The sequence below is a fragment of the Stenella coeruleoalba genome, assembly GCF_951394435.1.
Source record: "Stenella coeruleoalba genome assembly, chromosome: 6".
NCBI classification, from domain to species: domain Eukaryota; kingdom Metazoa; phylum Chordata; class Mammalia; order Artiodactyla; family Delphinidae; genus Stenella; species Stenella coeruleoalba.
In genome coordinates, this window is record NC_137151.1 from 24,548,533 (window position 1) to 24,570,040 (window position 21,508).

General features: G+C 43.7%; 1 long non-coding RNA gene across 38 annotated transcripts in view; it reads right to left on the bottom strand.

The window, feature by feature from the left end:
• LOC307187927 overlaps positions 1-21,508 on the bottom strand; it is a 3,519,425-nt gene that overhangs the window by 2,176,442 nt on the left and 1,321,475 nt on the right. The gene's annotated exons all lie outside the window — the stretch shown is intronic.

Below are 21,508 nucleotides of genomic sequence, written 5' to 3' on the forward strand. Positions count from 1 at the left end.
ACACATCCACCCCAAAGTTTGGAACGGCTCTGTTTACAAGAACCTCGTTTACAGTACAAGTTCAACATCGCAGAAAGTGAAAAATGGATAAAGAAGTTGTGGTATTTACTTACAAAGCAATATCACTCAGCAATGAAATCTGTGTCATCAGGCCCTTAGCAGCACAATGAGTGGATTCAGGTATGATGATTCTAACTGAAATAAGTCACACAGAAAAAGAAACATCATAAGATATCAGTAATACACGGAATGTAAACTTGGCTACACAGGAACTGAATTACAGAACAGAACAGGGTCTCAAATTTAGAAAACCAACTTATTCTTGCTTAAGTGTAAAGGTGAGTTGGGGTGCTGCATAAAACCAGAGATTGAAATGAGCACAGATAAAGTTCCTTAAGCCAAATATGGAATAGACAAGAGCTACTCCTTGCTCAACGAAATGGACTCAAAACCCCATATTAAACGCCTAAGAATGTACCTGACTAGTAAGTATCTTAAAACCTATGGATTGCTATGTATCCGAAAGAGAATGAAGCATGTGCACAGGGGCATAAACGCAGCAGTGATAGGATTGGAGAGGTTCGGTGAGCAAATGAAGACCCTTTGAAGTCATATTGCATGGTACCCATTCCACGGGTTTCAACTACCCAGGTTTAAGGTATTCTTCCTTCAGCTAAAACATGCATGTGGAACCTAGAATATGATCAACCATGTGATCGGGAGACGTGTTCAAATATGTCTCAGTTTTCCTCCCCTGGTACTCGGGTGCAACATTCCAGACGCTTTACTAACACTCTCCCCACTTGGAGAGTCAGTCCCTTTAACCTCCTGTTTGGCCCAGTTTTCAATTTCTGCGGAAGATGAACAGGAATAGCGAGAACCAATGAGAGGCTAGCTGGAGGTGTCTGGACGGGCAAATTTAACTCTCATTTCCCACCAGGAAGAGGAATTAACCAAAGGCTCAGCATGCAGGGCCGGAACCAGATTAGGGCCTGAAGCCATCCTGCGGTGTTGCGGCCAGGTCACAAGAAAGCGAGTTGAAGAAAGGAGCTCAGGGGCACTGTAATTCACAAACCTGCAGAGTTATAAATGACAGCTATCGTCCAAAAATAGACTGAAGTAAGGCTGCCAAGAGGACTTGAAAGCGGGGCAGAATTGCAGGAAACCGATTTCAGGAGGTAGACTGGAATTGCATTGAAAGCATAGGAAAAGAGGCAGAACGTCCACAATGATGCACTTGGCCAAAAAGGGTGTATGCGTTTTTTCCTGAATATATTCAGGAAAAAACGCATACGCCCTTTTTGGCCAACTAAGCAAGCTTGCAAAGGAAATCTGCACTACAATGAAGTCTCACTTCCCCCCGGTCAAAAGGGCCATCTGAAAAAAGTGTAAAATCCAGAAAGGCAACAGGCCATTGAGAACTGGGAGCCTTGTTATGCTGATGGGCGGGATGTAAATTGCCAACAGACACTTGGGAGAAGTGTATGGTGTTTCCTGAAACATCTAAAAAACAAAGCAACAGAGCCTAGGGCACTTCCATATATGGTCCTATAGCTTAGGGAAATTAAAATCAAAAAGACACAGCAACCCCAAAGTTTGGAAATGCTCTGTTTACAAGAACCTCGTTTACAGTACAAGTTCAACATCGCAGAAAGTGAAAAATGGATAAAGAAGTTGTGGTATTCACTTACAAAGCAATATCACTCAGCAATGAAATCTATGTCATCAGGCCCTTAGCAGCACAATGAGTGGATTCAGGTATGATGATTCTAACTGAAATAAGTCACACAGAAAAAGAAACATCATAAGATATCAGTAATACACGGAATGGAAACTTGGCTACACAGGAACTGAATTACAGAACAGAACAGGGTCTCAAATTTAGAAAACCAACTTATGCTCGCTTAAGGGTAAAGGTGAGTTGGGGTGCTGCATAAAACCAGAGATTGAAATGAGCACAGATAAAGTTCCTTAAGTCAAATATGGAATAGACAAGAGCTACTCCTTGCTCAACGAAATGGACTCAACACCGCATATTAAACGCCTAAGAATGTACCTGACTAGTAAGTATCTTAAAACCTATGGATTGCTATGTCTCCGAAAGAGAATCAAGCATGTGTACAGGGGCATAAACGCAGCAGTGATAGGATTGGAGAGGTTCGGTGAGCAAATGAAGACCCTTTGAAGTCATATTGCATGGTACCCATTACACGGGTCTTAACTCTCCAGGTTTAAGGTATTCTTCCTTCAGCTAAAACATGCATGTGGAACCCAAGTATGATCAACCATGTGATCGGGAGACGTGTTCAAATATGTCTCAGTTTTCCTCCCCTGGTACTCGGGTGCAACATTCCAGACGCTTTACTAACACTCTCCCCACTTGGAGAGTCAGCGCCTTTAACCTCCTGTTTGGCCCAGTTTGCAATTTCCGCGGAAGATGAACAGGAATAGCGAGAACCAATGAGAGACTAGCTGGAGGTGTCTGGATGGGCAAATTTAACTCTCATTTCCCACCAGGAAGAGGAAATAACCAAAGGCTCAGCGTGCCGTGCCGGAACCAGATTAGGGCCTGAAGCCATCCTGCGGTGTTGCAGCCAGGTCACAAGAAAGCGAGTTGAAGAAAGGAGCTCAGGGGCACTGTAATTCACAAACCTGCAGAGTTATAAATGACAGCTATCGTCCAAAAATAGACTGAAGTAAGGCTGCCAAGGGGACTTGAAAGCGGGGCAGAATTGCAGGAAACCGATTTCAGGAGGTAGACTGGAATTGCATTGAAAGCATAGGAAAAGAGGCAGAACGTCCACAATGATGCACTTGGCCAAAAAGGGCGTATGCGTTTTTTCCTGAATATATTCAGGAAAAAACGCATACGCCCTTTTTGGCCAACCAAGCAAGCTTGCAAAGGAAATCTGCACTACAATGAAGTCTCACTTCCCCCCGGCCAAAAGGGCCATCTGAAAAAAGTGTAAAATCCAGAAAGTCAGGACAGGCCATTGAGAACTGAGAGCCTTGTTATGCTGATGGGCAGGATGTAAATTGCCAACAGACACTCGGGAGAAGTGTATGGTGTTTCCTGAAACATCTAAAAAACAAAGCAACAGAGCCTAGGGCACTGCCACTTATGGTCCTATAGCTTAGGGAAATTAAAATCAAAAAGACACAGCCACCCCAAAGTTTGGAACGGCTCTGTTTACAAGAAACTCATTTACAGTACAAGTTCAACATCGCAGAAAGTGAAAAATGGATAAAGAAGTTGTGGTATTCACTTACAAAGCAATATCACTCAGCAATGAAATCTATGTCATCAGGCCCTTAGCAGCACAATGAGTGGATTCAGGTATGATGATTCTAACTGAAATAAGTCACACAGAAAAAGAAACATCATAAGATATCAGTAATACACGGAATGGAAACTTGGCTACACAGGAACTGAATTACAGAACAGAACAGGATCTCAAATTTAGAAAAACAACTTATGCTTGCTTAAGGGTAAAGGTGAGTTGGGGTGCTGCATAAAACCAGAGATTGAAATGAGCACAGATAAAGTTCCTTAAGCCAAATATGGAATAGACAAGAGCTACTCCTTGCTCAACGAAATGGACTCAACACCGCATATTAAACGCCTAAGAATGTACCTGACTAGTAAGTATCTTAAAACCTAGGGATTGCTATGTCTCCGAAAGAGAATCAAGCATGTGTACAGGGGCATAAACGCAGCAGTGATAGGATTGGAGAGGTTCGGTGAGCAAATGAAGACCCTTTGAAGTCATATTGCATGGTACCCATTCCACGGGTTTCAACTACCCAGGTTTAAGGTATTCTTCCTTCAGCTAAAACATGCATGTGGAACCCAAGTATGATCAACCATGTGAACGGGAGACGTGTTCAAATATGTCTCAGTTTTCGTACCTGGTACTCGGGTGCAACATTCCAGACGCTTTACTAACACTCTCCCCACTTGGAGAGTCAGTCCCTTTAACCTCCTGTTTGGCCCAGTTTGCAATTTCTGCGGAAGATGAACAGGAATAGCGAGAACCAATGAGAGGCTAGCTGGAGGTGTCTGGACGGGCAAATTTAACTCTCATTTCCCACCAGGAAGAGGAATTAACCAAAGGCTCAGCATGCCGGGCCGGAACCAGATTAGGGCCTGAAGCCATCCTGCGGTGTTGCGGCCAGGTCACAAGAAAGCGAGTTGAAGAAAGGAGCTCAGGGGCACTGTAATTCACAAACCTGCAGAGTTATAAATGACAGCTATCGTCCAAAAATAGACTGAAGTAAGGCTGCCAAGAGGACTTGAAAGCGGGGCAGAATTGCAGGAAACCGATTTCAGGAGGTAGACTGGAATTGCATTGAAAGCATAGGAAAAGAGGCAGAACGTCCACAATGATGCACTTGGCCAAAAATGGTGTATGCGTTTTTTCCTGAATATATTCAGGAAAAAACGCATACGCCCTTTTTGGCCAACCAAGCAAGCTTGCAAAGGAAATCTGCACTACAATGAAGTCTCACATCCCCCCGGTCAAAAGGGCCATCTGAAAAAAGTGTAAAATCCAGAAAGGCAACAGGCCATTGAGAACTGGGAGCCTTGTTATGCTGATGGGCGGGATGTAAATTGCCAACAGACACTTGGGAGAAGTGTATGGTGTTTCCTGAAACATCTAAAAAACAAAGCAACAGAGCCTAGGGCACTTCCACTTATGGTCCTATAGCTTAGGGAAATTAAAATCAAAAAGACACAGCAACCCCAAAGTTTGGAACGGCTCTGTTTACAAGAACCTCGTTTACAGTACAAGTTCAACATCGCAGAAAGTGAAAAATGGATAAAGAAGTTGTGGTATTCACTTACAAAGCAATATCACTCAGCAATGAAATCTATGTCATCAGGCCCTTAGCAGCACAATGAGTGGATTCAGGTATGATGATTCTAACTGAAATAAGTCACACAGAAAAAGAAACATCATAAGATATCAGTAATACACGGAATGGAAACTTGGCTACACAGGAACTGAATTACAGAACAGAACAGGGTCTCAAATTTAGAAAACCAACTTATGCTTGCTTAAGGGTAAAGGTGAGTTAGGGTGCTGCATAAAACCAGAGAGTGAAATGAGCACAGATAAAGTTCCTTAAGCCAAATATGGAATAGACAAGAGCTACTCCTTGCTCAACGAAATGGACTCAACACCGCATATTAAACGCCTAAGAATGTACCTGACTAGTAAGTATCGTAAAACCTATGGATTGCTATGTCTCCAAAAGAGAATCAAGCATGTGTACAGGGGCATAAACGCAGCAGTGATAGGATTGGAGAGGTTCGGTGAGCAAATGAAGACCCTTTGAAGTCATATTGCATTGTACCCATTCCACGGGTCTCAACTCTCCAGGTTTAAGGTATTCTTCCTTCAGCTAAAACATGCATGTGGAACCCAAGTATGATCAACCATGTGAACGGGAGACGTGTTCAAATATGTCTCAGTTTTCCTCCCCTGGTACTCGGGTGCAACATTCCAGACGCTTTACTAACACTCTCCCCACTTAGAGAGTCAGCGCCTTTAACCTCCTGTTTGGCCCAGTTTGCAATTTCTGCGGAAGATGAACAGGAATAGCGAGAACCAATGAGAGGCTAGCTGGAGGTGTCTGGACGGGCAAATTTAACTCTCATTTCCCACCAGGAAGAGGAAATAACCAAAGGCTCAGCGTGCCGTACCGAAACCAGATTAGGGCCTGAAGCCATCCTGCGGTGTTGCGGCCAGCTCAAAAGAAAGCGAGTTGAAGAAAGGAGCTCAGGGGCACTGTAATTCACAAACCTGCAGAGTTATAAATGACAGCTATCGTCCAAAAATAGACTGAAGTAAGGCTGCCAAGACGGCTTGAAAGCGGGGCAGAATTGCAGGAAACCGATTTCAGGAGGTAGACTGGAATTGCATTGAAAGCATAGGAAAAGAGGCAGAACGTCCACAATGATGCACTTGGCCAAAAAGGGCGTATGCGTTTTTTCCTGAATATATTCAGGAAAAAACGCATACGCACTTTTTGGCCAACCAAGCAAGCTTGCAAAGGAAATCTGCACTACAATGAAGTCTCACTTCCCCCCGGTCAAAAGGGCCATCTGAAAAAAGTGTAAAATCCAGAAAGGCAGGACAGGCCATGGAGAACAGGGAGCCTTGTTATGCTGATGGGCGGGATGTAAGTTGCCAACAGACACTCGGGAGAAGTGTATGGTGTTTCCTGAAACATCTAAAAAACAAAGCAACAGAGCCTAGGGCACTTCCACTTATGGTCCTATAGCTTAGGGAAATTAAAATCAAAAAGACACAGCCACCCCAAAGTTTGGAACGGCTCTGTTTACAAGAACCTCGTTTACAGTACAAGTTCAACATCGCAGAAAGTGAAAAATGGATAAAGAAGTTGTGGTATTTACTTACAAAGCAATATCACTCAGCAATGAAATCTGTGTCATCAGGCCCTTAGCAGCACAATGAGTGGATTCAGGTATGATGATTCTAACTGAAATAAGTCACACAGAAAAAGAAACATCATAAGATATCAGTAATACACGGAATGTAAACTTGGCTACACAGGAACTGAATTACAGAACAGAACAGGGTCTCTAATTTAGAAAACCAACTTATTCTTGCTTAAGTGTAAAGGTGAGTTGGGGTGCTGCATAAAACCAGAGATTGAAATGAGCACAGATAAAGTTCCTTAAGCCAAATATGGAATAGACAAGAGCTACTCCTTGCTCAACGAAATGGACTCAAAACCCCATATTAAACGCCTAAGAATGTACCTGACTAGTAAGTATCTTAAAACCTATGGATTGCTATGTATCCGAAAGAGAATGAAGCATGTGCACAGGGGCATAAACGCAGCAGTGATAGGATTGGAGAGGTTCGGTGAGCAAATGAAGACCCTTTGAAGTCATATTGCATGGTACCCATTCCACGGGTTTCAACTACCCAGGTTTAAGGTATTCTTCCTTCAGCTAAAACATGCATGTGGAACCTAGAATATGATCAACCATGTGATCGGGAGACGTGTTCAAATATGTCTCAGTTTTCCTCCCCTGGTACTCGGGTGCAACATTCCAGACGCTTTACTAACACTCTCCCCACTTGGAGAGTCAGTCCCTTTAACCTCCTGTTTGGCCCAGTTTTCAATTTCTGCGGAAGATGAACAGGAATAGCGAGAACCAATGAGAGGCTAGCTGGAGGTGTCTGGACGGGCAAATTTAACTCTCATTTCCCACCAGGAAGAGGAATTAACCAAAGGCTCAGCATGCCGGGCCGGAACCAGATTAGGGCCTGAAGCCATCCTGCGGTGTTGCGGCCAGGTCACAAGAAAGCGAGTTGAAGAAAGGAGCTCAGGGGCACTGTAATTCACAAACCTGCAGAGTTATAAATGACAGCTATCGTCCAAAAATAGACTGAAGTAAGGCTGCCAAGAGGACTTGAAAGCGGGGCAGAATTGCAGGAAACCGATTTCAGGAGGTAGACTGGAATTGCATTGAAGGCATAGGAAAAGAGGCAGAACGTCCACAATGATGCACTTGGCCAAAAAGGGTGTATGCGTTTTTTCCTGAATATATTCAGGAAAAAACGCATACGCCCTTTTTGGCCAACCAAGCAAGCTTGCAAAGGAAATCTGCACTACAATGAAGTCTCACTTCCCCCCGGTCAAAAGGGCCATCTGAAAAAAGTGTAAAATCCAGAAAGGCAACAGGCCATTGAGAACTGGGAGCCTTGTTATGCTGATGGGCGGGATGTAAATTGCCAACACACACTTGGGAGAAGTGTATGGTGTTTCCTGAAACATCTAAAAAACAAAGCAACAGAGCCTAGGGCACTTCCATATATGGTCCTATAGCTTAGGGAAATTAAAATCAAAAAGACACAGCAACCCCAAAGTTTGGAAATGCTCTGTTTACAAGAACCTCGTTTACAGTACAAGTTCAACATCGCAGAAAGTGAAAAATGGATAAAGAAGTTGTGGTATTCACTTACAAAGCAATATCACTCAGCAATGAAATCTATGTCATCAGGCCCTTAGCAGCACAATGAGTGGATTCAGGTATGATGATTCTAACTGAAATAAGTCACACAGAAAAAGAAACATCATAAGATATCAGTAATACACGGAATGGAAACTTGGCTACACAGGAACTGAATTACAGAACAGAACAGGGTCTCAAATTTAGAAAAACAACTTATGCTTGCTTAAGGGTAAAGGTGAGTTGGGGTGCTGCATAAAACCAGAGATTGAAATGAGCACAGATAAAGTTCCTTAAGTCAAATATGGAATAGACAAGAGCTACTCCTTGCTCAACGAAATGGACTCAACACCGCATATTAAACGCCTAAGAATGTACCTGACTAGTAAGTATCTTAAAACCTATGGATTGCTATGTCTCCGAAAGAGAATCAAGCATGTGTACAGGGGCATAAACGCAGCAGTGATAGGATTGGAGAGGTTCGGTGAGCAAATGAAGACCCTTTGAAGTCATATTGCATGGTACCCATTACACGGGTCTTAACTCTCCAGGTTTAAGGTATTCTTCCTTCAGCTAAAACATGCATGTGGAACCCAAGTATGATCAACCATGTGATCGGGAGACGTGTTCAAATATGTCTCAGTTTTCCTCCCCTGGTACTCGGGTGCAACATTCCAGACGCTTTACTAACACTCTCCCCACTTGGAGAGTCAGCGCCTTTAACCTCCTGTTTGGCCCAGTTTGCAATTTCCGCGGAAGATGAACAGGAATAGCGAGAACCAATGAGAGACTAGCTGGAGGTGTCTGGACGGGCAAATTTAACTCTCATTTCCCACCAGGAAGAGGAAATAACCAAAGGCTCAGCGTGCCGTGCCGGAACCAGATTAGGGCCTGAAGCCATCCTGCGGTGTTGCGGCCAGGTCACAAGAAAGCGAGTTGAAGAAAGGAGCTCAGGGGCACTGTAATTCACAAACCTGCAGAGTTATAAATGACAGCTATCGTCCAAAAATAGACTGAAGTAAGGCTGCCAAGGGGACTTGAAAGCGGGGCAGAATTGCAGGAAACCGATTTCAGGAGGTAGACTGGAATTGCATTGAAAGCATAGGAAAAGAGGCAGAACGTCCACAATGATGCACTTGGCCAAAAAGGGCGTATGCGTTTTTTCCTGAATATATTCAGGAAAAAACGCATACGCCCTTTTTGGCCAACCAAGCAAGCTTGCAAAGGAAATCTGCACTACAATGAAGTCTCACTTCCCCCCGGCCAAAAGGGCCATCTGAAAAAAGTGTAAAATCCAGAAAGTCAGGACAGGCCATTGAGAACTGAGAGCCTTGTTATGCTGATGGGCAGGATGTAAATTGCCAACAGACACTCGGGAGAAGTGTATGGTGTTTCCTGAAACATCTAAAAAACAAAGCAACAGAGCCTAGGGCACTGCCACTTATGGTCCTATAGCTTAGGGAAATTAAAATCAAAAAGACACAGCCACCCCAAAGTTTGGAACGGCTCTGTTTACAAGAAACTCATTTACAGTACAAGTTCAACATCGCAGAAAGTGAAAAATGGATAAAGAAGTTGTGGTATTCACTTACAAAGCAATATCACTCAGCAATGAAATCTATGTCATCAGGCCCTTAGCAGCACAATGAGTGGATTCAGGTATGATGATTCTAACTGAAATAAGTCACACAGAAAAAGAAACATCATAAGATATCAGTAATACACGGAATGGAAACTTGGCTACACAGGAACTGAATTACAGAACAGAACAGGATCTCAAATTTAGAAAAACAACTTATGCTTGCTTAAGGGTAAAGGTGAGTCGGGGTGCTGCATAAAACCAGAGATTGAAATGAGCACAGATAAAGTTCCTTAAGCCAAATATGGAATAGACAAGAGCTACTCCTTGCTCAACGAAATGGACTCAACACCGTATATTAAACGCCTAAGAATGTACCTGACTAGTAAGTATCTTAAAACCTAGGGATTGCTATGTCTCCGAAAGAGAATCAAGCATGTGTACAGGGGCATAAACGCAGCAGTGATAGGATTGGAGAGGTTCGGTGAGCAAATGAAGACCCTTTGAAGTCATATTGCATGGTACCCATTCCACGGGTTTCAACTACCCAGGTTTAAGGTATTCTTCCTTCAGCTAAAACATGCATGTGGAACCCAAGTATGATCAACCATGTGAACGGGAGACGTGTTCAAATATGTCTCAGTTTTCCTCCCCTGGTCCTCGGGTGCAACATTCCAGACGCTTTACTAACACTCTCCCCACTTGGAGAGTCAGCGCCTTTAACCTCCTGTTTGGCCCAGTTTGCAATTTCTGCGGAAGATGAACAGGAATAGCGAGAACCAATGAGAGACTAGCTGGAGGTGTCTGGACGGGCAAATTTAACTCTCATTTCCCACCAGGAAGAGGAATTAACCAAAGGCTCAGCGTGCCGGGCCAGAACCAGATTAGGGCCTGAAGCCATCCTGCGGTGTTGCGGCCAGGTCACAAGAAAGCAAGTTGAAGAAAGGAGCTCAGGGGCACTGTAATTCACAAACCTGCAGAGTTATAAATGACAGCTATCGTCCAAAAATAGACTGAAGTAAGGCTGCCAAGAGGACTTGAAAGCGGGGCAGAATTGCAGGAAACCGATTTCAGGAGGTAGACTGGAATTGCATTGAAAGCATAGGAAAAGAGGCAGAACGTCCACAATGATGCACTTGGCCAAAAAGGGCGTATGCGTTTTTTCCTGAATATATTCAGGAAAAAACGCATACGCCCTTTTTGGCCAACCAAGCAAGCTTGCAAAGGAAATCTGCACTACAATGAAGTCTCACTTCCCCCCGGTCAAAAGGGTCATCTGAAAAAAGTGTAAAATCCAGAAAGGCAGGACAGGCCATGGAGAACTGGGAGCCTTGTTATGCTGATGGGCGGGATGTAAATTGCCAACAGACACTTGGGAGAAGTGTATGGTGTTTCCTGAAACATCTAAAAAACAAAGCAACAGAGCCTAGGGCACTTCCACTTATGGTCCTATAGCTTAGGGAAATTAAAATCAAAAAGACACAGCCACCCCAAAGTTTGGAACGGCTCTGTTTACAAGAACCTCGTTTACAGTAGAAGTTCAACATCGCAGAAAGTGAAAAATGGATAAAGAAGTTGTGGTATTTACTTACAAAGCAATATCACTCAGCAATGAAATCTGTGTCAACAGGCCCTTAGCAGCACAATGAGTGGATTCAGGTATGATGATTCTAACTGAAGTAAGTCACACAGAAAAAGAAACATCATAAGATATCAGTAATACACGGAATGGAAACTTGGCTACACAGGAACTGAATTACAGAACAGAACAGGGTCTCAAATTTAGAAAACCAACTTATTCTTGCTTAAGGGTAAAGGTGAGTTGGGGTGCTGCATAAAACCAGAGATTGAAATGAGCACAGATAATGTTCCTTAAGCCAAATATGGAATAGACAAGAGCTACTCCTTGCTCAACGAAATGGACTCAACACTCCATATTAAACGCCTAAGAATGTTCCTGACTAGTAAGTATCTTAAAACCTATGAATTGCTATGTCTCCGAAAGAGAATCAAGCATGTGTACAGGGGCATAAACGCAGCAGTGATAGGACTGGAGAGGTTCGGTGAGCAAATGAAGACCCTTTGAACTCATATTGCATGGTACCCATTCCACGGGTTTCAACTACCCAGGTTTAAGGTATTCTTCCTTCAGCTAAAACATGCATGTGGAACCTAGAGTATGATCAACCATGTGATCGGGAGACGTGTTCAAATATGTCTCAGTTTTCCTTCCCTGGTACTCGGGTGCAACATTCCAGACGCTTTACTAACACTCTCCCCACTTGGAGAGTCAGTCCCTTTAACCTCCTGTTTGGCCCAGTTTGCAATTTCTGCGGAAGATGAACAGGAATAGCGAGAACCAATGAGAGGCTAGCTGGAGGTGTCTGGACGGGCAAATTTAACTCTCATTTCCCACCAGGAAGAGGAATTAACCAAAGGCTCAGCGTGCCGGGCCAGAACCAGATTAGGGCCTGAAGCCATCCTGCGGTGTTGCGGCCAGCTCACAAGAAAGCGAGTTGAAGAAAGGAGCTCAGGGGCACTGTAATTCACAAACCTGCAGAGTTATAAATGACAGCTATCGTCCAAAAATAGACAGAAGTAAGGCTGCCAAGAGGACTTGAAAGCGGGGCAGAATTGCAGGAAACCGATTTCAGGAGGTAGACTGGAATTGCATTGAAAGCATAGGAAAAGAGGCAGAACGTCCACAATGATGCACTTGGCCAAAAAGGGCGTATGCGTTTTTTCCTGAATATATTCAGGAAAAAACGCATACGCCCTTTTTGGCCAACCAAGCAAGCTTGCAAAGGAAATCTGCACTACAATGAAGTCTCACTTCCCCCCGGTCAAAAGGGGCATCTGAAAAAAGTGTAAAATCCAGAAAGGCAGGACAGGCCATGGAGAACTGGGAGCCTTGTTATGCTGATGGGTGGGATGTAAATTGCCAACAGACACTCGGGAGAAGTGTATGGTGTTTCCTGAAACATCTAAAAAACAAAGCAACAGAGCCTAGGGCACTTCCACTTATGGTCCTATAGCTTAGGGAAATTAAAATCAAAAAGACACAGCCACCCCAAAGTTTGGAACGGCTCTGTTTACAAGAACCTCGTTTACAGTACAAGTTCAACATCGCAGAAAGTGAAAAATGGATAAAGAAGTTGTGGTATTCACTTACAAAGCAATATCACTCAGCAATGAAATCTATGTCATCAGGCCCTTAGCAGCACAATGAGTGGATTCAGGTATGATGATTCTAACTGAAATAAGTCACACAGAAAAAGAAACATCATAAGATATCAGTAATACACGGAATGGAAACTTGGCTACACAGGAACTGAATTACAGAACAGAACAGGGTCTCAAATTTAGAAAAACAACTTATGCTTGCTTAAGGGTAAAGGTGAGTTGGGGTGCTGCATAAAACCAGAGATTGAAATGAGCACAGATAAAGTTCCTTAAGTCAAATATGGAATAGACAAGAGCTACTCCTTGCTCAACGAAATGGACTCAACACCGCCTATTAAACGCCTAAGAATGTACCTGACTAGTAAGTATCTTAAAACCTATGGATTGCTATGTCTCCGAAAGAGAATCAAGCATGTGTACAGGGGCATAAACGCAGCAGTGATAGGATTGGAGAGGTTCGGTGAGCAAATGAAGACCCTTTGAAGTCATATTGCATGGTACCCATTACACGGGTCTTAACTCTCCAGGTTTAAGGTATTCTTCCTTCAGCTAAAACATGCATGTGGAACCCAAGAATGATCAACCATGTGAACGGGAGACGTGTTCAAATATGTCTCAGTTTTCCTCCCCTGGTACTCGGGTGCAACATTCCAGACGCTTTACTAACACTCTCCCCACTTGGAGAGTCAGCCCCTTTAACCTCCTGTTTGGCCCAGTTTGCAATTTCTGCGGAAGATGAACAGGAATAGCGAGAACCAATGAGAGACTAGCTGGAGGTGTCTGGACGGGCAAATTTAACTCTCATTTCCCACCAGGAAGAGGAAATAACCAAAGGCTCAGCGTGCCGTGCCGGAACCAGATTAGGGCCTGAAGCCATCCTGCGGTGTTGCGGCCAGGTCACAAGAAAGCAAGTTGAAGAAAGGAGCTCAGGGGCACTGTAATTCACAAACCTGCAGAGTTATAAATGACAGCTATCGTCCAAAAATAGACTGAAGTAAGGCTGCCAAGAGGACTTGAAAGCGGGGCAGAATTGCAGGAAACCGATTTCAGGAGGTAGACTGGAATTGCATTGAAAGCATAGGAAAAGAAGCAGAACGTCCACAATGATGCACTTGGCCAAGAAGAGCGTATGCGTTTTTTCCTGAATATATTCAGGAAAAAACGCATACGCACTTTTTGGCCAACCAAGCAAGCTTGCAAAGGAAATCTGCACTACAATGAAGTCTCACTTCCCCCCGGTCAAAAGGGCCATCTGAAAAAAGTGTAAAATCCAGAAAGGCAGGACAGGCCATGGAGAACTGGGACCCTTGTTATGCTGATGGGCAGGATGTAAATTGCCAACAACCACTCCGGAGAAGTGTATGGTGTTTCCTGAAACATCTAAAAAACAAAGCAACAGAGCCTAGAGCACTTCCACTTATGGTCCTATAGCTTAGGGAAATTAAAATCAAAAAGACACAGCCACCCCAAAGTTTGGAACGGCTCTGTTTACAAGAACCTCATTTACCGTACAAGTTCAATATCACAGAAAGTGAAAAATGGATAAAGAAGTTGTGGTATTCACTTACAAAGCAATATCACTCAGCAATGAAATCTATGTCATCAGGCCCTTAGCAGCACAATGAGTGGATTCAGGTATGATGATTCTAACTGAAATAAGTCACACAGAAAAAGAAACATCATAAGATATCAGTAATACACGGAATGGAAACTTGGCTACACAGGAACTGAATTACAGAACAGAACAGGGTCTCAAATTTAGAAAACCAACTTATGCTTGCTTAAGGGTAAAGGTGAGTTGGGGAGCTGCATAAAACCAGAGATTGAAATGAGCACAGATAAAGTTCCTTAAGCCAAATATGGAATAGACAAGAGCTACTCCTTGCTCAACGAAATGGACTCAACACCGCATATTAAACGCCTAAGAATGTACCTGACTTGTAAGTATCTTAAAACCTATGGATTGCTATGTCTCCGAAAGAGAATCAAGCATGTGTACAGGGGCATAAACGCAGCAGTGATAGGATTGGAGAGGTTCGGTGAGCAAATGAAGACCCTTTGAAGTCATATTGCATGGTACCCATTACACGGGTCTCAACTCTCCAGGTTTAAGGTATTCTTCCTTCAGCTAAAACATGCATGTGGAACCTAGAGTATGATCAACCATGTGAACGGGAGACGTGTTCAAATATGTCTCAGTTTTCCTCCCCTGGTACTCGGGTGCAACATTCCAGACGCTTTACTTACACTCTCCCCACTTGGAGAGTCAGTGCTTTAACCTCCTGTTTGGCCCAGTTTGCAATTTCTGCGGAAGATGAACAGGAATAGCGAGAACCAATGAGAGGCTAGCTGGAGGTGTCTGGACGGGCAAATTTAACTCTCATTTCCCACCAGGAAGAGGAAATAACCAAAGGCTCAGCATGCCGGGCCGGAACCAGATTAGGGCCTGAAGCCATCCTGCGGTGTTGCGGCCAGGTCACAAGAAAGCGAGTTGAAGAAAGGAGCTCAGGGGCACTGTAATTCACAAACCTGCAGAGTTATAAATGACAGCTATCGTCCAAAAATATACTGAAGTAAGGCTGCCAAGAGGACTTGAAAGCAGGGCAGAATTGCAGGAAACCAATTTCAGGAGGTAGACTGGAATTGCATTGAAAGCATAGGAAAAGAGGCAGAACGTCCACAATGATGCACTTGGCCAAAAAGGGCATATGCGTTTTTTCCTGAATATATTCAGGAAAAAACGCATACGCCCATTTTGGACAACCAAGAAAGCTTGCAAAGGAAATCTGCACTACAATGAAGTCTCACTTCCCCCCGGTCAAAAGGGCCATCTGAAAAAAATGTAAAATCCAGAAAGGCAGGACAGGCCATGGAGAACTGGGAGCCTTGTTATGCTGATGGGCGGGATGTAAATTGCCAACAACCACTCGGGAGAAGTGTATGGTGTTTCCTAAAACATCTAAAAAACAAAGCAACAGAATCTAGGGCACTTCCACTTATGGTCCTATAGCTTAGGGAAATTAAAATCAAAAAGACACAGCCACCCCAAAGTTTGGAACGGCTCTGTTTACAAGAACCTCGTTTACAGTACAAGTTCAACATCGCAGAAAGTGAAAAATGGATAAAGAAGTTGTGGTATTTACTTACAAAGCAATATCACTCAGCAATGAAATCTGTGTCATCAGGCCCTTAGCAGCACAATGAGTGGATTCAGGTATGATGATTCTAACTGAAATAAGTCACACAGAAAAAGAAACATCATAAGATATCAGTAATACACGGAATGTAAACTTGGCTACACAGGAACTGAATTACAGAACAGAACAGGGTCTCAAATTTAGAAAACCAACTTATGGTTGCTTAAGGGTAAAGGTGAGTTGGGGTGCTGCATAAAACCAGAGATTGAAATGAGCACAGATAAAGTTCCTTAAGTCAAATATGGAATAGACAAGAGCTACTCCTTGCTCAACGAAATGGACTCAACACCGCATATTAAACGCCTAAGAATGTACCTGACTAGTAAGTATCTTAAAACCTATGGATTGCTATGTCTCCGAAAGAGAATCAAGCATGTGTACAGGGGCATAAACGCAGCAGTGATAGGATTGGAGAGGTTCGGTGAGCAAATGAAGACCCTTTGAAGTCATATTGCATGGTACCCATTACACGGGTCTTAACTCTCCAGGTTTAAGGTATTCTTCCTTCAGCTAAAACATGCATGTGGAACCCAAGAATGATCAACCATGTGAACGGGAGACGTGTTCAAATATGTCTCAGTTTTCCTCCCCTGGTACTCGGGTGCAACATTCCAGACGCTTTACTAACACTCTCCCCACTTGGAGAGTCAGCGCCTTTAACCTCCTGTTTGGCCCAGTTTGCAATTTCTGCGGAAGATGAACAGGAATAGCGAGAACCAATGAGAGGCTAGCTGGAGGTGTCTGGACGGCTAAATTTAACTCTCATTTCCCACCAGGAAGTGGAAATAACCAAAGGCTCAGCGTGCCGTGCCGGAACCAGATTAGGGCCTGAAGCCATCCTGCGGTGTTGCGGCCAGGTCACAAGAAAGCGAGTTGAAGAAAGGAGCTCAGGGGCACTGTAATTCACAAACCTGCAGAGTTATAAATGACAGCTATCGTCCAAAAATAGACTGAAGTAAGGCTGCCAAGAGGACTTGAAAGCAGGGCAGAATTGCAGGAAACCGATTTCAGGAGGTAGACTGGCATTGCATTGAAAGCATAGGAAAAGAGGCAGAACGTCCACAATGATGCACTTAGCCAAAAAGGGCGTATGCATTTTTACCTGAATATATTCAGGAAAAAACGCATACGCCCTTTTTGGCCAACCAAGCAAGCTTGCAAAGGAAATCTGCACTACAATGAAGTCTCACTTCCCCCCGGTCAAAAGGGCCATCTGAGAAAAGTGTAAAATCCAGAAAGGCAACAGGCCATGGAGAACTGGGAGCCTTGTTATGCTGATGGGCGGGATGTAAATTGCCAACAGACACTTGGGAGAAGTGTATGGTGTTTCCTGAAACATCTAAAAAACAAAGCAACAGAGCCTAGGGCACTTCCACTTATGGTCCTATAGCTTAGGGAAATTAAAATCAAAAAGACACAGCCACCCCAAAGTTTGGAACGGCTCTGTTTACAAGAACCTCGTTTACAGTACAAGTTCAACATCGCAGAAAGTGAAAAATGGATAAAGAACTTGTGATACTTACGTACAATGCAGTATCACTCAGCAATGAAATCTATGTCATCAGGCCCGTAGCAGCATAATGAGTAGATTCAGGTACGATGATTCTAACTGAAATAAGTCACACAGAAAAAGAAACATCATAAGATATCACTAATGCACGGAATGTAAACTTGGCTACACAGGAACTGAATTCCAAAACAGAACAGGTTCTCAAATTTAGAAAACCAACTTATGCTTGCTTAAGGGGAAAGGTGAGTTGGGTTGCTGCATAAAACCAGAGATTGAAATGAGCACAGATAAAGTTCCTTAAGTCAAATATGGAATAGACAAGAGCTACTCCTTGCTCAACGAAATGGACTCAACACCGCATATTAAACGCCTAAGAATGTACCTGACTAGTAAGTATCTTAAAACCTATAGATTGCTATGTCTCCGAAAGAGAATCAAGAATGTGTACAGGGGCATAAACGCAGCAGTGATAGGATTGTAGAGGTTCGGTGAGCAAATGAAGACCCTTTGAAGTCATATTGCATGGTACCCATTCCACGGGTTTCAACTACCCAGATTTTAGGTATTCTTCCTTCAGCTAAAACATGCATGTGGAACCCAGAGTATGATCAACCATGTGATCGGGAGACGTGTTCAAATATGTCTCAGTTTTCCTCCCCTGGTACTCGGGTGCAACATTCCAGACGCTTTACTAACACTCTCCCCACTTGGAGAGTCAGCGCCTTTAACCTCCTGTTTGGCACAGTTTGCAATTTCTGCGGAAGATGAACAGGAATAGCGAGAACCAATGAGAGGCTAGCTGGAGGTGTCTGGACGGGCAAATTTAACTCTCATTTCCCACCAGGAAGAGGAAATAACCAAAGGCTCAGCGTGCCGTACCGGAACCAGATTAGGGCCTGAAGCCATCCTGCGGTGTTGCGGGCAGCTCAAAAGAAAGCGAGTTGAAGAAAGGAGCTCAGGGGCACTGTAATTCACAAACTTGCAGAGTTATAAATGACAGCTATGGTCCAAAAATATACTGAAGTAAGGCTGCCAAGAGGACTGGAAAGCGGGGCAGAATTGCAGGAAACCGATTTCAGGAGGTAGACTGGAATTGCATTGAAAGCATAGGAAAAGAGGCAGAACGTCCACAATGATGCACTTGGCCAAAAAGGGCGTATGCGTTTTTTCCTGAATATATTCAGGAAAAAACGCATACGCCCTTTTTGGCCAACCAAGCGAGCTTGCAAAGGAAATCTGCACTACATTGAAGTCTCACTTCCCCCCTGGTCAAAAGGGCAATCTGAAAAAAGTGTAAAATCCAGAAAGGCAGGACAGGCCATGGAGAACTGGGAGCCTTGTTATGCTGATGGGCGGGATGTAAATTGCCAACAGACACTCGGGAGAAGTGTATGGTGATTCCTGAAACATCTAAAAAACAAAGCAACAGAGCCTAGGGCACTTCCACTTATGGTCCTATAGCTTAGGGAAATTAAAATCAAAAAGACACAGCCACCCCAAAGTTTGGAACGGCTCTGTTTACAAGAACCTCGTTTACAGTACAAGTTCAACATCGCAGAAAGTGAAAAATGGATAAAGAAGTTGTGGTATTTACTTACAAAGCAATATCACTCAGCAATGAAATCTGTGTCAGCAGGCCCTTAGCAGCACAATGAGTGGATTCAGGTATGATGATTCTAACTGAAATAAGTCACACAGAAAAAGAAACATCATAAGATATCAGTAATACACGGAATGTAAACTTGGCTACACAGGAACTGAATTACAGAACAGAACAGGGTCTCAAATTTAGAAAAACAACTTATGCTTGCTTAAGGGTAAAGGTGAGTTGGGGTGCTGCATAAAACCAGAGATTGAAATGAGCACAGATAAAGTTCCTTAGGCCAAATATGGAATAGACAAGAGCTACTCCTTGCTCAACGAAATGGACTCAACACCGCATATTAAACGCCTAAGAATGTACCTGACTAGTAAGTATCTTAAAACCTATGGATTGCTATGTCTCCGAAAGAGAATCAAGCATGTGTACAGGGGCATAAACGCAGCAGTGATAGGATTGGAGAGGTTCGGTGAGCAAATGAAGACCCTTTGAAGTCATATTGCATGGTACCCATTCCACGGGTTTCAACTACCCAGGTTTAAGGTATTCTTCCTTCAGCTAAAACATGCATGTGGAACCTAGAGTATGATCAACCATGTGATCGGGAGACGTGTTCAAATATGTCTCAGTTTTCCTCCCCTGGTACTCGGGTACAACATTCCAGACGCTTTACTAACACTCTCCCCACTTGGAGAGTCAGTCCCTTTAACCTCCTGTTTGGCCCAGTTTGCAATTTCTGCGGAAGATGAACAGGAATAGCGAGAACCAATGAGAGGCTAGCTGGAGGTGTCTGGACGGGCAAATTTAACTCTCATTTCACACCAGGAAGAGGAATTGACCAAAGGCTCAGCATGCCGGGCCGGAACCAGATTAGGGCCTGAAGCCATCCTGCGGTGTTGCGGCCAGGTCACAAGAAAGCGAGTTGAAGAAAGGAGCTCAGGGGCACTGTAATTCACAAACCTGCAGAGTTATAAATGACAGCTATCGTCCAAAAATAGACTGAAGTAAGGCTGCCAAGAGGACTTGAAAGCGGGGCAGAATTGCAGGAAACCGATTTCAGGAGGTAGACTGAAATTGCATTGAAAGCATAGGAAAAGAGGCAGAACGTCCACAATGATGCACTTGGCCAAAAAGGGCGTATGCGTTTTTTCCTGAATATATTCAGGAAAAAACGCATACGCCCTTTTTGGCCAACCAAGCAAGCTTGCAAAGGAAATCTGCACTACAATGAAGTCTCACTTCCCCCCGGTCAAAAGGGCCATCTGAAAAAAGTGTAAAATCCAGAAAGGCAGGATAGGCCATGGAGAACTGGGAGCCTTGTTATGCTGATGGGCGGGATGTAAATTGCCAACAACCACTCGGGAGAAGTGTATGGTGTTTCCTGAAACATCTAAAAAACAAAGCAACAGAGCCTAGGGCACTGCCACTTATGGTCCTATAGCTTAGGGAAATTAAAATCAAAAAGACACAGCCACCCCAAAGTTTGGGACGCCTCTGTTTACAAGAAACTCGTTTACAGTACAAGTTCAACATCGCAGAAAGTGAAAAATGGATAAAGAAGTTGTGGTATTTACTTACAAAGCAATATCACTCAGCAATGAAATCTATGTCATCAGGCCCTTAGCATCACAATGAGTGGATTCAGGTATGATGATTCTAACTGAAATAAGTCACACAGAAAAAGAAACATAATAAGATATCAGTAATACACGGAATGTAAACTTGGCTACACAGGAACTGAATTACAGAACAGAACAGGGTCTCAAATTTAGAAAACCAACTTATGCTTGCTTAAGGGTAAAGGTGAGTTGGGGTGCTGCATAAAACCAGAGATTGAAATGAGCACAGATAAAGTTCCTTAAGTCAAATATGGAATAGACAAGAGCTACTCCTTGCTCAATGAAATGGACTCAACACCGCATATTAAACGCCTAAGAATGTACCTGACTAGTAAGTATCGTAAAACCTATGGATTGCTATTTCTCCAAAAGAGAATCAAGCATGTGTACAGGGGCATAAACGCAGCAGCGATAGGATTGGAGAGGTTCGGTGAGCAAATGAAGACCCTTTGAAGTCATATTGCATGGTACCCATTACACGGGTCTCAACTCTCCAGGTTTAAGGTATTCTTCCTTCAGCTAAAACATGCATGTGGAACCCAAGAATGATCAACCATGTGAACGGGAGACGTGTTCAAATATGTCTCAGTTTTCCTCCCCTGGTACTCGGGTGCAACATTCCAGACGCTTTACTAACACTCTCCCCACTTGGAGAGTCAGCGCCTTTAACCTCCTGTTTGGCCCAGTTTGCAATTTCTGCGGAAGATGAACAGGAATAGCGAGAACCAATGAGAGGCTAGCTGGAGGTGTCTGGACGGCTAAATTTAACTCTCATTTCCCACCAGGAAGTGGAAATAACCAAAGGCTCAGCGTGCCGTGCCGGAACCAGA